We start from the raw sequence: 14147 nt of genomic DNA on the forward strand, positions 1-14147 counted from the left end.
CAACCAAAACAAACAGGCATGCCACAGTAATTTATACACACCTCATCCATCTTGTCTTTGTTTTTATACATAAACCTACACTTGAGAAGATCGTATACCATTTTCATCTGAAAATGAGCGTTGTTATCCTCCGACAAATTAAGATATTGCCCAAAGCAGCTTTCCCTGAAATAAGCATCTAATTTTTGTTCTCAAAGTATTTTCTGAAGGCGTCAAAAAATTTTCCCATGGCTGACTTAACCACGAAATCACCCATTAAATTTGTGGTACCATCGTACTGCATTTTCACGTCGATTGACGGTTGAAAGTCGAAAGGAAACTCGCGCGAATATTTTTCGCCGGAGGTTGAAGTCGCCGGGGATTGAAGAGAGAATTTCTCAGAACTGTTGGTTGGGAGAGAGTTGAGAGAAGCTGTCGAGAGAGAGAGATGGGAGAGGCTGGTTGATTTGGATTAACGAGGGGTGTGGGTTGATTTGTATTTTTAAAAAGATTAAAAAGTTTTAAAAATATTAATCAAGTCCATAATTAACTTAATCAAGTTTCCTAATGATGTTTGACTCTTTAAGAGGTCAATGTCACCAATCCTTCATTTAAGACTTAAAAGATATCTTTCCTTCAATTTTCTCAAGTTATGTAGCATATCAAGGGCAGATGCATGTAGTCCTTGCCGGGTGCTTGAGCACCCACTGACCCCGATAAAATTTTATATATTTATATAGAAAATACAGTAATCATTTATGATATATTGTTAAGCACCCATAAACAAAAGTGGTTGTTTGGTGCTGTCTTTGGTGTAGAACTTGAGCACCTTGATGCTTGAAGTCGCGTGGGTTTGATTCCTGGTAGCAACACACTTTTTTTTTCTTAAAGGAAGTGAGCACCCACAATCTTCAAATCCTGAATCCACTCCTGTAGCATATATATTCTTTTTTTTATAATCGTGATATTCGGGTCAATTTACGCACACCTTAACTAATTCTACGGGATACCTAACACCTCCATTAACAATAAGTTTCAGGTAACTCTGTCCACTAAGATTAGAACAGACTATGTATACTTCTAAATATAGTCTTTTCTTTTTTATCTTCTTAGTTATGATGCATAACAATAATTGTAATTAACATTTTTCAAGTTAAGCTCTATTGCTCGAATAATAATGTGCTTTCATGAATCAATTAACAAAAAAAAATCACTTTCAATCTAAGTTAAAACATCATATTTATTTTTATGTTAATAATTTTTTTATTGTTTGACATAATATACACGTGCAAAACACGTATACTAAACTAATACTAAAATAAAAATTAACGATATATTGTGATTAAACAATGAAAATTCGTCAATTAATCCATTTAACAATAAATTAACAAGTGATTATCAAAAAGTTGATTTGATGATAATAATAAACAAACTTCAGTAATAATAAGTTAAATTAACTCCAAAAAGAGTTCGTAATTTTTTTTTTGAATAATAGATTCATAATTTCGAACTTGCATGCTTAAAAATGTTTCACCACACTCTCAAGAGTTTCTTCTAAAACATTCAAAAGATTAATATAAAGAACCTGTGGATGTTTGGTTTTGTAACGTGCATATCATGTTTTTACAACAAGGGGTAGTATAGTTGCTTAATATAAAGACATATATTCTCATAATTTAATTTTTCATGATGGAGGTGTTGGGATGAATTAGTGTTAATTTAGCAGTACACAAAATTAATTGAAATTAGCAACATTAAACTATGATGGAATTTACAACAACAACAAACTCAGTGTATTCCCACAAAGTGGGGTCTGGGAAGGATAAAATGTATGCAGTCCATACCGCTACCTTCGAAGAAGTAGAGAGGTTGTTTCCAATAGACCCCCGATAAACTATGATGGAATTTATACAAATAAATTAGTAATAATATTCGTTCAGTCTTTTTTTCAAAAATATAAAAATACTATTCAAATAACATTGCTCCTCCCGATACATCATTAGAGTGTAATCTCAATTATCTATATTATGGTGAGGCAGATACATCTAAGGCCAACTATGGTGAGACAGATACATCGAAGGCCAACTCGAACGACTTTGATATATCTGCCTCACCATAGTGTGCGATGTATCTGCCTCACCATCGAAGGCCAACTATGGTGAGGCAGGTAGTTTGCCGGAAAACCACTCGAACAACTAGTAAACAGTCTCATTTGCCAAAAAGAAGAAGATGGTGACGAAAAATCAACAGGCAACCACCAAGGGAGCACCCATCGTAAAGGTCAAAACTTTCAATGTGGTGGCAAGTAAATCTGTAATCCCTAAATTGTTGGAGTTTTCACCGAAAAAGTCCACCACGCTCACCCCATTTGGGCTTACAGCCATTCGCCGGCCCAAGGGGAGTCCTCAAAATCCCCCGGTGCTAAAGCCCCTAGCAGGACGGGTGATGGGCCTAAAAAAGTTCAGGCCCAGATACCTCCTATTGGGGTCGAGGGCCAAACCAAGAATACATCTACTGAGAGTCCCAGTCCCCAGATTGAATATAGGCCTCCAACAAAAGCCCAGATGGATCCTAAAGGACCCGACCCCTTTTCTCAAAATTCTCCTACTTCTGAAAATATTACCCCTTCTCAATTGATGAAAATTAAAAGGAAAAAGGATCCCCAATGTGGGCCCCTACTAGGACACCTGGATTTAGGCAATGATGAGCCTAAAGTCCCGACGTCGAGAAACCTTTCCACTTCCTGCAGTGATATGATGGTGAATGTCCAAGGCATGGATAAATCATTTAATGCTGGTGGTGTATCCTATAGGAAAATCTCTCAGCTCCCCTCTCTCAACACTCCACTCTACATACCCTGAGGAAAAAATGAGTGATTTCTCTCAAGAAAGAAATCATGAACTCCTCAAGCTCCAGCCAAATCACCATTACAACAACTTCCCTATCCCCAAATCACCAACCAGCTTCTTGGCTGGAAATATACCTATCCAACCAAACAGTGCCTCTGCACCTAGAATAGGAAGGGAGACAAGTCACCATACTCATTCAGGACCCTCAATACCTTTCTCAACTAGCTATGGTGAGCCTGAACCATAGACTACAGACATTTGGGTCCAATGTCTGGATGGCAACCCTATTTTAAGTAATCAACTCACCTTGCCAGGAGAAGTTGACAACAGAATCTCTAGCCAAGATCATGAATCATCTCAGCCTAAGCCTTTCCTTTTTTCACCTTACAACCCAGCCCTGATGCTTCTAGGACTAGCTTTTGCACCTTTCACTAGGGAACACCAATCCTCTCCAAGCTAGGCATAACTTCTATCCATGATCACAACCTCTCCCCACCTCACTCTACAAAAGGTGGAGAGGTTGAATGCTCTGGAAGCCCTGAGAGTAAGAAACAGGGATATAGAGAAGTTTCTATCCCAACTCAGAGTCCTAAGAACAAAAATACTCAATCTAGAACAACCTCTAAATCTCGAGTTCACAGAGCTAGTTCAAGAGATAGTGATCATCCTAATTCCCTTAGGGTTAGCAGGCCTAAGTCTAAGAGTAAATACAATAAACCCTATGAGAGAAGATACTATCATGGTCAAGCTAACCTCACTTAACAAGAAAAAGAAGGCCTTCTCTTTGACAGCCATCTCCAATCCCAAGGGGAAGGGCAAGGTGACTACAACAGAACCCCTCCATCCCCTTCAATTAAAGATGAAGAATTGCATTGTGTGGAATGCTACAAGGGAAAAGAATGCTGAATTCAGGAAACATTGTAAGGCCATGGTAAATATCCACCACCCTTACATTCTTGCTTTCCTGGAAACTAAAATGACTGATCAGTAAGACCTCTGTGAGGAACTGAACTTCCAAAATCACATCCAATCTAAAGCAACTGACAACTCAGGGGGTCTTATCATTATGTGGAGGGATGACTCTATTTCCATCACCTTTGTCTCCATCTCCACTCAATCCATTCATGATAAATTCAAGGTTAGCTCACCCCTTCTTCTTGGTTTATTAGTATCATTTATGGTAGAATTGATTTCCACTCTAGGATTTAGCTTTGGGACCAACTCTCCTTTTATTCTAATAACTTCATTTCCCCTTAGGGTAAGATTTGGTTAATAGGAGGTGATTTTAATGAGGTCCTTAGAGCTGCTGAAAAATTTGGCGGTGCTAGGGTAAACCTTAATAGGTCTAACCTTTTTTTGAATTGTATAAATCATTGCAAGCTTATTGACTTAGGTTTTAAGGAAAGTAAATACACCTGGTCTAACATGAGGTATAGGAACAGGCAGGGCCTGATTTTGGAAAGACTTGATAGATTCCTAGATAATGATCTTTGGATTCACCTTTACCCTGAGGCCTCAATCACCCATCTCCCTAGAACTTACTCTGACCACTTCCCTCTCTTCCTCAACTTAGGCTCTACCCCTATTAACCAGAATAAACTCTTCAGGGTTGAATCCATGTGGCTTAGTCATCATGACTTCCCCAATCTCATCAGAGATTCATATCTTAACTGTTCCTGCATCACTATAGCCACCTCTGATTTTGAGGAGAAGACCAGGGATTGAAACAGACATATCTTTAGGAACATTTGCAATAAGAAGAAGCACTTTTTTACAAGGTTGGCTGGCATCCAAAATTTCCAAAACTACCCCACAAGCCCCTTCCTCCATGGTCTTGAACATACTCTGCTCAAAGAGTTCAACTATATCCTTACCCTGGAGAATGAGTTCTGGAAGTTCAAGTCTAGAATCTCATGGTTGTTAGAGAGGGATTCAAACACTGAATTCTTTCATACCTCCACCATCAATAGGAGGAGAAGGAACAGGATTAACTCCCTCATAAATGAAAGTGAAAAGTGGCATTATCACTAAGGGGTCGTTTGCTAGGACGTATTAAAAAAAAACTGTTTATGTATTAAGTGTGGTATTACTTAATACTATGTTTGGTAGAATTTTGGACCTATGTATTACTAATACCATGTATTAGTTATACACCCTATATGGTATTATAGGGTGTATTACTAATACATCCCATATGGTGGTATTAGCAATACATGAGTTTTAATACCATGGACTAATATGTGTAAAGACAAAAATATCCCTCAAATTCTTTTAAAAAAAAATTCTTAATTTTATTTTTTATATTTGTACTGATAAATTTATTAAAATAAATTAGTTTACAAATTTTATTATTATTTACAAAAATGCCTCAAATTTCATTAATTTTTTTCTAAATCTTTTTCAACTTATTCAATGTGAGTTGCTTCTTTTTCAATTTATCAAGCTAATAATATCCCTCCAAATAATTTTAATCATAAAAAAATTATTCCATTAACTTCAAAAAATACTTATTGATCAAAATTCAAAAATAAATTGCATGATTACATACAAGCTTTAATTTTGTAAATAGGATATTCATAAATAAAAATAATTTTTCTACTTAGTTTGAACACTCTACCGAACACAACTTTATGTTAATAATGATTCTATTGTCTCACTCAAAAGTTACACGTGCCCCCTCCAACTTAAAAACACCACAAAATGGTAACAACAAGCAAATGATAAACAAATAAAGAAAAGATAATCCCAAAAAAAAAATTGCAAGTGAATGATTAAATCTTAAAATTATTTCAAAGTAAATAATTAGTTATATTGTTCATTTTTTTTGTTAAAAAAAAATAATAAAATTTTGCAAAGAAAATACACAAAGTTATAATATGTTGAGGGTATTTTTGTAAACAAACAAATATTCTTTTTAAAATATAGCAATACGTATTGTTTTCAATACATCAAACCAAACACTACATAAAAAATAATTCCAATATTACTAATCCCAGTATTACTAATCCTTACACTACAATCCCAGCATTACTAATACAGCCTATTCAGTATTATCTTATACGCTCTACCAAACGACCCCCAAATGGATATTGCCAACACTGTCTTCAACTTCTATGCTAACCTCTACTCTTCTGAACACACCTTAGGGTATCTCTCTACCCAATCTAACCCTTCCACCTTGGGATCCATCAGCCCCCTCAATTATGACCTCTTACAGGCTATCTCTTCTCTTGAAGAGGTTAAAAAGGTTGTTTTCTCCTTCAAGCCTAACAAAGATCCTGAGCCTAATAGCATGCACCTATCTATGTACTAAAAACTTTGAGACATTCTAGGGGCCCCCAGTTAAGTTCTGTCAGGAGACCTTCATTTCTTACTCTATGGACCCCAGAGTCAACTCCACTTATCTTTATCTTATTCCCAAATGTAGAAATACCACTTCTCTAAAGAACTTTAGACCCATAGGCCTCTATAATACTCAATATAAAATCATCACTAAGATTATAGCCACCAGAATGAAACCCATGCTTGCAAACATCATTGGCCCCAACCAAGATAGCTTTTTGGCTAAAAAGAGGGCCTCTGATAATGCCATTATTGTCCAGAAATATGTTAGTCACTTCTCCAAAATGAAGGGCAAGAAGTCCAATATGCTCCTCAAAATAGACCTTCAGAAAATTTTTGATAGACTTGAATGGTCTTTTATTAGGCAGGCTCTCTCCTTCTTCAACTTTTTCCAAAATATCATAAATCTCATTCTCTTATGTATCTCTACCTCCGCCATCTTTATTCTTGTTAATGGGGGAAGACCACCCCCATTAACCCTTCTAGGGGCATTAGGAAAGGGGACTCTATGTCACCTTATCTCTTCATTCTATGCATGTAACTTCTTTCTAGGAGGATCAACTTGAAGGTTGACACCCTCCAATGGACCCCATATCCATCTCTAAAGGGGGACCACCCATCTCTCACCTCTTCTTTGCGGATGACCTCACTTTTCTACAAAGGCAGACTCTAAAAACTGCTAGATTATCAATAGGATCTTCCAAAACTTCAGTTACCATTCTGGACCAAGAATCAACTTTGCTAAATCCAAAGTTATCTTCTCCAAAAACTGTGGGCTGGAAGACCAAGAAAATCTCTCTTCTATCTTGGGCATACACCCTACTAACCACTTTGGTAAATACCTGGGATTCCCCATATTCCACAAAAAAACTAAGATGGGGGACTTCCAATTCAGTTTGGACAATCTGAACAGTAAGTTAGTTGGGTGAAAAACCAAGTTCCTCAACATGAATGGTATGGTAACTCTAGTTAAGTCCTCCTTAGCCAGCATCCCTAATCAGGTCATGCAATATATCCACCTTCCTAGTAACTTACATAAGTTGATTGATAGAGCCCAAAGGAATTTCATCTGGGGAAACACAGATGCTAAAAAAAAATACACCTGGTTAGGTGGGACACCATCACCCTCCCTAAAATAGATGGTGGGCTTGGCATGCAAGTTGCTACCACCAAGAATGAAGCCCTTCTCTGCAGCCTGGGTTACAGAATGTATTCTAACCCCACATTTCTTTGGGCCAACACTCTCATTTCTAAAAATGGAATAGGAAAAAAGAGTAGCAGCAAGGGTTCTAGGACTTGGAACAACATCAACAAATATAAGAACCTCTGTAAAGATGCCTTATTTTGGGTCATCAAGAATGGAACCAAGGTTAGAGCTTGGCATGATAGATCGATACTTGGAATGCCCCCTCCCTCCCCCTTTTTCTTCTATTCTTCAGGGGCCCAATATCCAAACTTATGACCCTATTATGGTCAAGGATATTTAAAAGGATGGAAGATGGGACTTCACTCCCCTATCTTGTGATATCCCTCCTAATATTTTCTCTAGCATCGACAACACCTTCTTTCCAAGCAACTACCTTATCCAGGATACTCCTCTTTGGGGTCTTAGAGGTGATGGTACCTTTTTTTGTAAAATTTTTTATCATCACATTACCAACGTTAATTCTGACCCCCAGTTAGTCCACATCTCCTTCAACTGGATTTGGCATCTTAGAATCCCTAATAAGATCAAAACCTTTGTTTGGCTTATGCACCACAATAGTCTGCCCACTAGAGTCACCCTCTCCAAAAAGAGCTTGAATATTACCACTCTTTGTCAGTGCTGCAACTCTTCCCTGGAATACCAGCACCATATTTTCTTTGGATGTAACTTAGCCAAGACCCTTTGGCAAAAGCTAATCCAAAAATATAAGGGGAGTATCCAACTTCAGCTACCTATGTTTGACACCAATAACTAGTCAACCACATGGGAAAGATTGAAGAAGGATTGTTTTGACAACAACACTCCCTGGAGTACTCTTTTACCCTTCTGCTTATGGTACCTCTGGAAAATAAGAAATGTCAATAAATTTCAGAACACCAACTCCCAACCTTGCTTCAGCATACCTTATGCTAGAGCTGTGGAATACCAACACTTAGGTAACTTCACTGAGGCCCCTTCCACTACCAATATCACCATCAAATGGTTACCCCGTCCCCCCAACCTTTTTAAGTTGAATACTGATGGATCTTGCCTTGGCAACCCTGGAAAGGGAGAATTGGAGGAGTCATCCGGAATTATAGAGGGGATTGGGTAGTAGGCTTCAGCAAAAGCTTTATCCATGCCATCAATAATCTCATGGAGCTCTTGGCCTTGAAGGAAGGCCTAAAGCTTTCCTTTGAGCAGAACCTAAAACCTCTGGAAGTATGCACTGATTCTTTGGAAATTATAACATGCTCCACCACGGTAACTTACTTTATGATTCAGTTGACTATGAATGCAGGTCTCTACTGAGGAGTTTGGGGAATCCTCCAGTCTATCGTACTTACCCAAAGCAAAATATGGTAGCGGACTTGATAGCAAAACAAGGTTCAGAGCAGAATTTTTTTGATAGACTATATGTTTTTTCAACTCCACCAGTTAGTGTAGGAGTAGTTTTTTGGGGAAGATTTCAATGAAAAATCATCCACACGCTCTGTATCCAGTAATGGACATGCTAATCACAATTGTTATGTTTTTGTGCCTGACTAGGCCTTGCTATGTAAAACAAAACAATCCTTTAATTTAATGCATTTCTATTTCACTAAAAAAAAAAAAGGATTTTTTTCCCTCTCCAAACCCAACACGTCAACAGAAAAATGATAAATTGGGTATAAAATATACAATAGTCATCTTAAAACAAAACAAAAAATCTCAAAAGTAAAATATCATAACCCCGTAAGGCTTCAGTTTTAAGGAATATAGGGAACTAATACATGAGTTTTTATAAGGGTAATTTCCACAGATAGTCATTCGTGTTTTGATAATTGCTTACAAATATCACTTTTATTTTTTTAGGACAAAAATATCACTCAACTATTCCTATTTTCCTCAAAAAATACTTTACACTTTAAAAGCCTTCTTTTCTCCTACTTGGCATGCCATGTTGTTAAAATCTTATCTTCTTAATAATAAACCTGTTTAATTTTTAAAATTCATTTAGTCAAACCTACGTCTTATAAAATACAAGAAAAATTTTAATTACGTAAAAAAAACTATTGAAAATTTACAAAAGAATTTTCCGGTAACCTAATTCTCTACAAATTTTTCAAAACTAATTTGATGAAAAACCTACAAATTTTTCTATCAAACAAAATTTGAAGGAGAAAATCTAAGTATTTTTTGTCAAACAAAATTCAATTGAAAAATCTTAAAGGTAATTATCACCCGAAAATTTTAATTCGCATGTAGATCACTTGCAAAATTTTAAGCAAGATCTTTTTGACAAAAACTGGATTCGTCTTGCGAATTTTCCCCAAGTAAAATTCATAAAGAATCAAATAAATCCGCAAAGTTAACATAGGCAAAAAAAACTTTAGAAAACAAAATTTTATTATTTTTAATTTAGTTTTTTTATATTAATTTTTATTTCAATTATACTATATTTCGTCATATTATATAATTAACGCCAATTTATATTCTTTCCTTATCCTAAACCCACAAAAGAAACAAGCGATAATTGGTTGGGTACTATTTTAAAGATTCATTTGTAATATTAGATCATTTTGTTGTTATTTTTTTAAAAATTTAATTTGTTTAATGACTAAATAATTTTTCTTTCCTTCAAAAATAGTACATTTAGTGAGTATATGAAAATTCGAAAGCCATCATTTTTATTTCTTTTACATTTTAAGAATCTTTAGTATATGAAATAAATAACCAAAAAATATTAAATTAGTACCAATTCATTTAAATACCTTGAGTTTTAAAAATATTATTAAGTGGTAAAATAAATAAATTAGAAAAACTTTGAAAAGTACCAAATAAAATAATTCAAACTTTTACACATCAACTACGTCATTGATGAGTAATGTGCATAGCACTATCAGACGAATTATTTCCCTTTAAGTTGCGTGATTATCTGATATTTTTATCATGTGATGTAATAATTTTTCTCTTATCGAATAAAGAATAAATATAATTTATATTCTTTTTTTTTAAGAAAGAAAATTTAAAGTACATAATTAAATTGTTCCTCAATGATAAATATATCATGTGTGTTTATCTTTTGAAAAAATAGGATAAAATTTTAGTTAAATAAATTTGATAAGTTAAATAGATCTATTTATTATATATATAAAAATAAATTTTAATGACATGACATGTTTAATAGGATAGAAGAAATGTTTTTGAAGTATCAAGTATATTTTTAGGAAAATAGGGATAGTTGAGTGATATTTTTGTCCTAAAAGAAACAAAAGTGATATTTGTAGGTAATTTTCAAAATTTGGGTGACTATCCATGAAAATTACTCGTTTTTATAATGTACACATATTTTTCGGATAGTTGACAATCACGGAAAAAATTTATCTACACTCAATATAAACACCAATTTGATATATGCATTTCATGTGTTTGAATTTAGAATTTATGTTACTTAACCATGATTAATTAACACATATTTTAATTTATTCAATCACTTAACCATGATAAATTACACTAATTTACAGTTTTTACCTTCTCGTCTCATCTCGTGTTCCATAAAAAGAAATATTTCAATTAAGAATTAAATATTATCCAACATGGATTGTGATATAGTGATGGAATTACTTCACTCCTGACCTAAGATATCAAGTTCGAGTCCTGGGTATGCAAAAGATTTTATTAGGAACGTTACTTCCAGAATGAGCCTTGCACGATCCAGATTAGTCGAGGCTCCAATGCTGATGCTGATTACTGGACACCGGGTGAGACCCAACAGAAAAATTTTAGGTTCAACCGTAGAAAAATCACTAACAACATATGAGAAAGAATAAAACTAAGAACAAAATCATAATCTCTTCACCTGAAATAGAGCATAGAATTTGTAATTTTATTGATGTATGAAGTAATGCAATTTATTGATAAAGATAGCTATGGTATACTTCTTGAAAGGAAAAAAACAAATGATAGTATAAAGACTAAAGAAATTCAAGAAAAAATAAAGTGGAAAGTGACTGATGGAACTTACGGAAAATGAAGATCGGAGTAATCGGAGTACTATTTGTTCTTTCTAAAAGTTCATTTATATTGGCGCTGCTGATGTTTTCTTTTTTAACCGAAGGCAAATCAAAGGTATTCCAGCAAGAAGTCAAAAGATTTTCATTAAAATTAATAGCAACATTCACAATATAGTAATTTATCATTAATTTGATTTCAACTAATCAAAATTTGATGCAGAAAATTTTTGATATTCCATTTGATTAGATGTTACAATAGTCAATCAATTTTTGAAGGGTATAATTGTAATTTAATTTTACTTTTGAGGCTTCCCACTTTTAAAATAGTATATATCTACATCTACAATCTACAATCTACAATTTATAATTTATAATCTACATCTACATCTATATCTATAATCTATATCTATATCTACAATCTATATCTATAATCTATAATATATTAAAAGTGTGAAAACTTTAAAAAAGTGATTTGAACTTTTTGGCCCTTCGTTTAAATACTCTTCAATAGACAAAATCATTTTTTCACTATTTTTTAAAAATAATTATCATTAAATTATTATTCAAATATTTAGAATATAAAAGAAAAAAAGAAATAAGGAAGAATCTCATACCAAAAAGAAATTAAATGCAATTTGTAAAATTTTCCGTTAGAAACTTTTTAGGAAAAATCCTATATATGGAAATAAAAAAAAAAAACAAGAACCAAAATTTAAGTGGTTTTTTGCTGTTTCTTCCAAACACGATTCGGATAGTAAGTTTACTATTCGGGAAAATAAAGTTTGTAATAGACTTTTACTGAATAAGGACACTTGAGTTTAGTGTTTACTGCTAAATATGGAAAATCTGGTAGTGGGTGTAGTAGTTGTATGTGCTGGTGAAGTTATTTTAGTTATTTTAGAATTCTTTAACAATGAAAAATGTATTGGTTGTGGTTAATTTTGATAACTTTTAATAAGGAAAGATTTTGTCATAAATATATTTAATTAATTTTAATTTTTAAATAATGAGAAAATAGTAAAAAATAATTTTATCCAAAGCAAAAATTTTTGATAAAAGATAAAAAGTTCAAACAATAGTTGAAAGATCTTTCACATTTTTAATATAATATAGATATAGATTATGTATTGTTTAGTCTCATTAATTTAGTACTACAAGATTCAAAAGTTTCTTTAGTTTTTTATAAAACTCAGCACAAAGTCACAAAAACACGACAAGCATAGCACGTATTACGACTACTAAATAAGGACAACACTCCTACCTACTATGAACACACTCTAACCTCCTAACTTTCTATCCTAATATATACTTAACGACAACAACAATAGATGGGATACAGAGAGGGTAGAGTATACATTGTCTGTACCTCATCGACTCAAGACAACACAACAACAAATAATAATAAATCAATACTACCACAAAATAACACCACATGCAATCTACTCGAAACAACATATATGATATATTACGACTACTAAAAAAGGACAACACTACTAAATTTTATGAACGCACTTAGACCTCCTAATCTTGTATCCTAATATAAACTACTTAACGATTGGGCTTACCGTGATAAAGTTGAAACTATGATCAGTACCATGATTTTCTATAAAACAAAGTGTCCATTGTCATCAACAAACAGGAATTAAATTGAACGAATAAGATGGGTATCATAAGACATAAAAATCTTGACTATTTTACATCTTTCTTTTTCATCCCAAAACACTACTCCCTCCCTTCTTTAGTTGTCCTCCCATTGCTAAAACCTTTATCATATCCATAATATTAACTATTATTTTGTGAATTGTAGTTAATAATTTTAAGATTAATTAAATCAAATATATACAAGTATATATACAATATATAGAGAGAGAGATATGTGGAAGAATACAAAGGGGGAGGGGCAAAAATTGTCATTTATTGGGTTTATATTTGGATATGAATAGAGATTATATTTGGGTTTACATAGGTTATGTCATTGTCTTTTGTTAATTTGTTAGATTTAGGATTTGCATGATTAGGTTTAGGATAGTTTTGTCTACGTATGAAGGCTACAAAGGAAGTCATTGTAAATATGTCCATTTTCTTTTCCCTCCTTCTCATATTATAAAATTCCTCAAATCGGATTGAATATTCATCTATCATTTGTAAATTACAAGAAAATAATATAATAATAGAGATGTTGGAACAATACGATTAAAACTAACGTTTATACAAAATTTCTCAAAACTCAATTGAGCATTTATCTACCACCTGTATTAAAAATTAACATTAACAAATAATAAGAAAGCAAACACTACAACGAAATAGATAATGGAACAATGTGATTAAAACTAACAAAAATCACAACTTTAAAGCAAGTCGAAAAAGTAGCTCAAAGAATATCAATACGATTAAAACTAACCTTTATACAAAAATATCTCAAAACTCAATCGAACATTCATCTCCCCCCTAATTAAAAATTAACATTAACAAATAGTAAGAAAGCAAACGCTACAACAAAATAGATAATAGACCAATATAATTGAAACTAATAAAAAACATAACTTTAAAGCAAATCGAAAAAAGTAGCTAAAAGAATATATTTACCACCAAAAATTCTATACCCTACAAGAAACATAGCAAAAACATGACAATGGAATTAAAGTTGTAGTTACGGAACAGGCAAAAAAACATTAAGGGACGGACTTAGATAAACAAACAATTTTTACATAAAAATAAGGAAAAGATAGCCAAACGTACCAACGAATGTCAAAAACTTGACTTAAATAGAATTAATTGTAGAGTTTTTCTTTTAAT

Source organism: Capsicum annuum, chromosome 9 (assembly GCF_002878395.1).
Source record: "Capsicum annuum cultivar UCD-10X-F1 chromosome 9, UCD10Xv1.1, whole genome shotgun sequence".
NCBI classification, from domain to species: domain Eukaryota; kingdom Viridiplantae; phylum Streptophyta; class Magnoliopsida; order Solanales; family Solanaceae; genus Capsicum; species Capsicum annuum.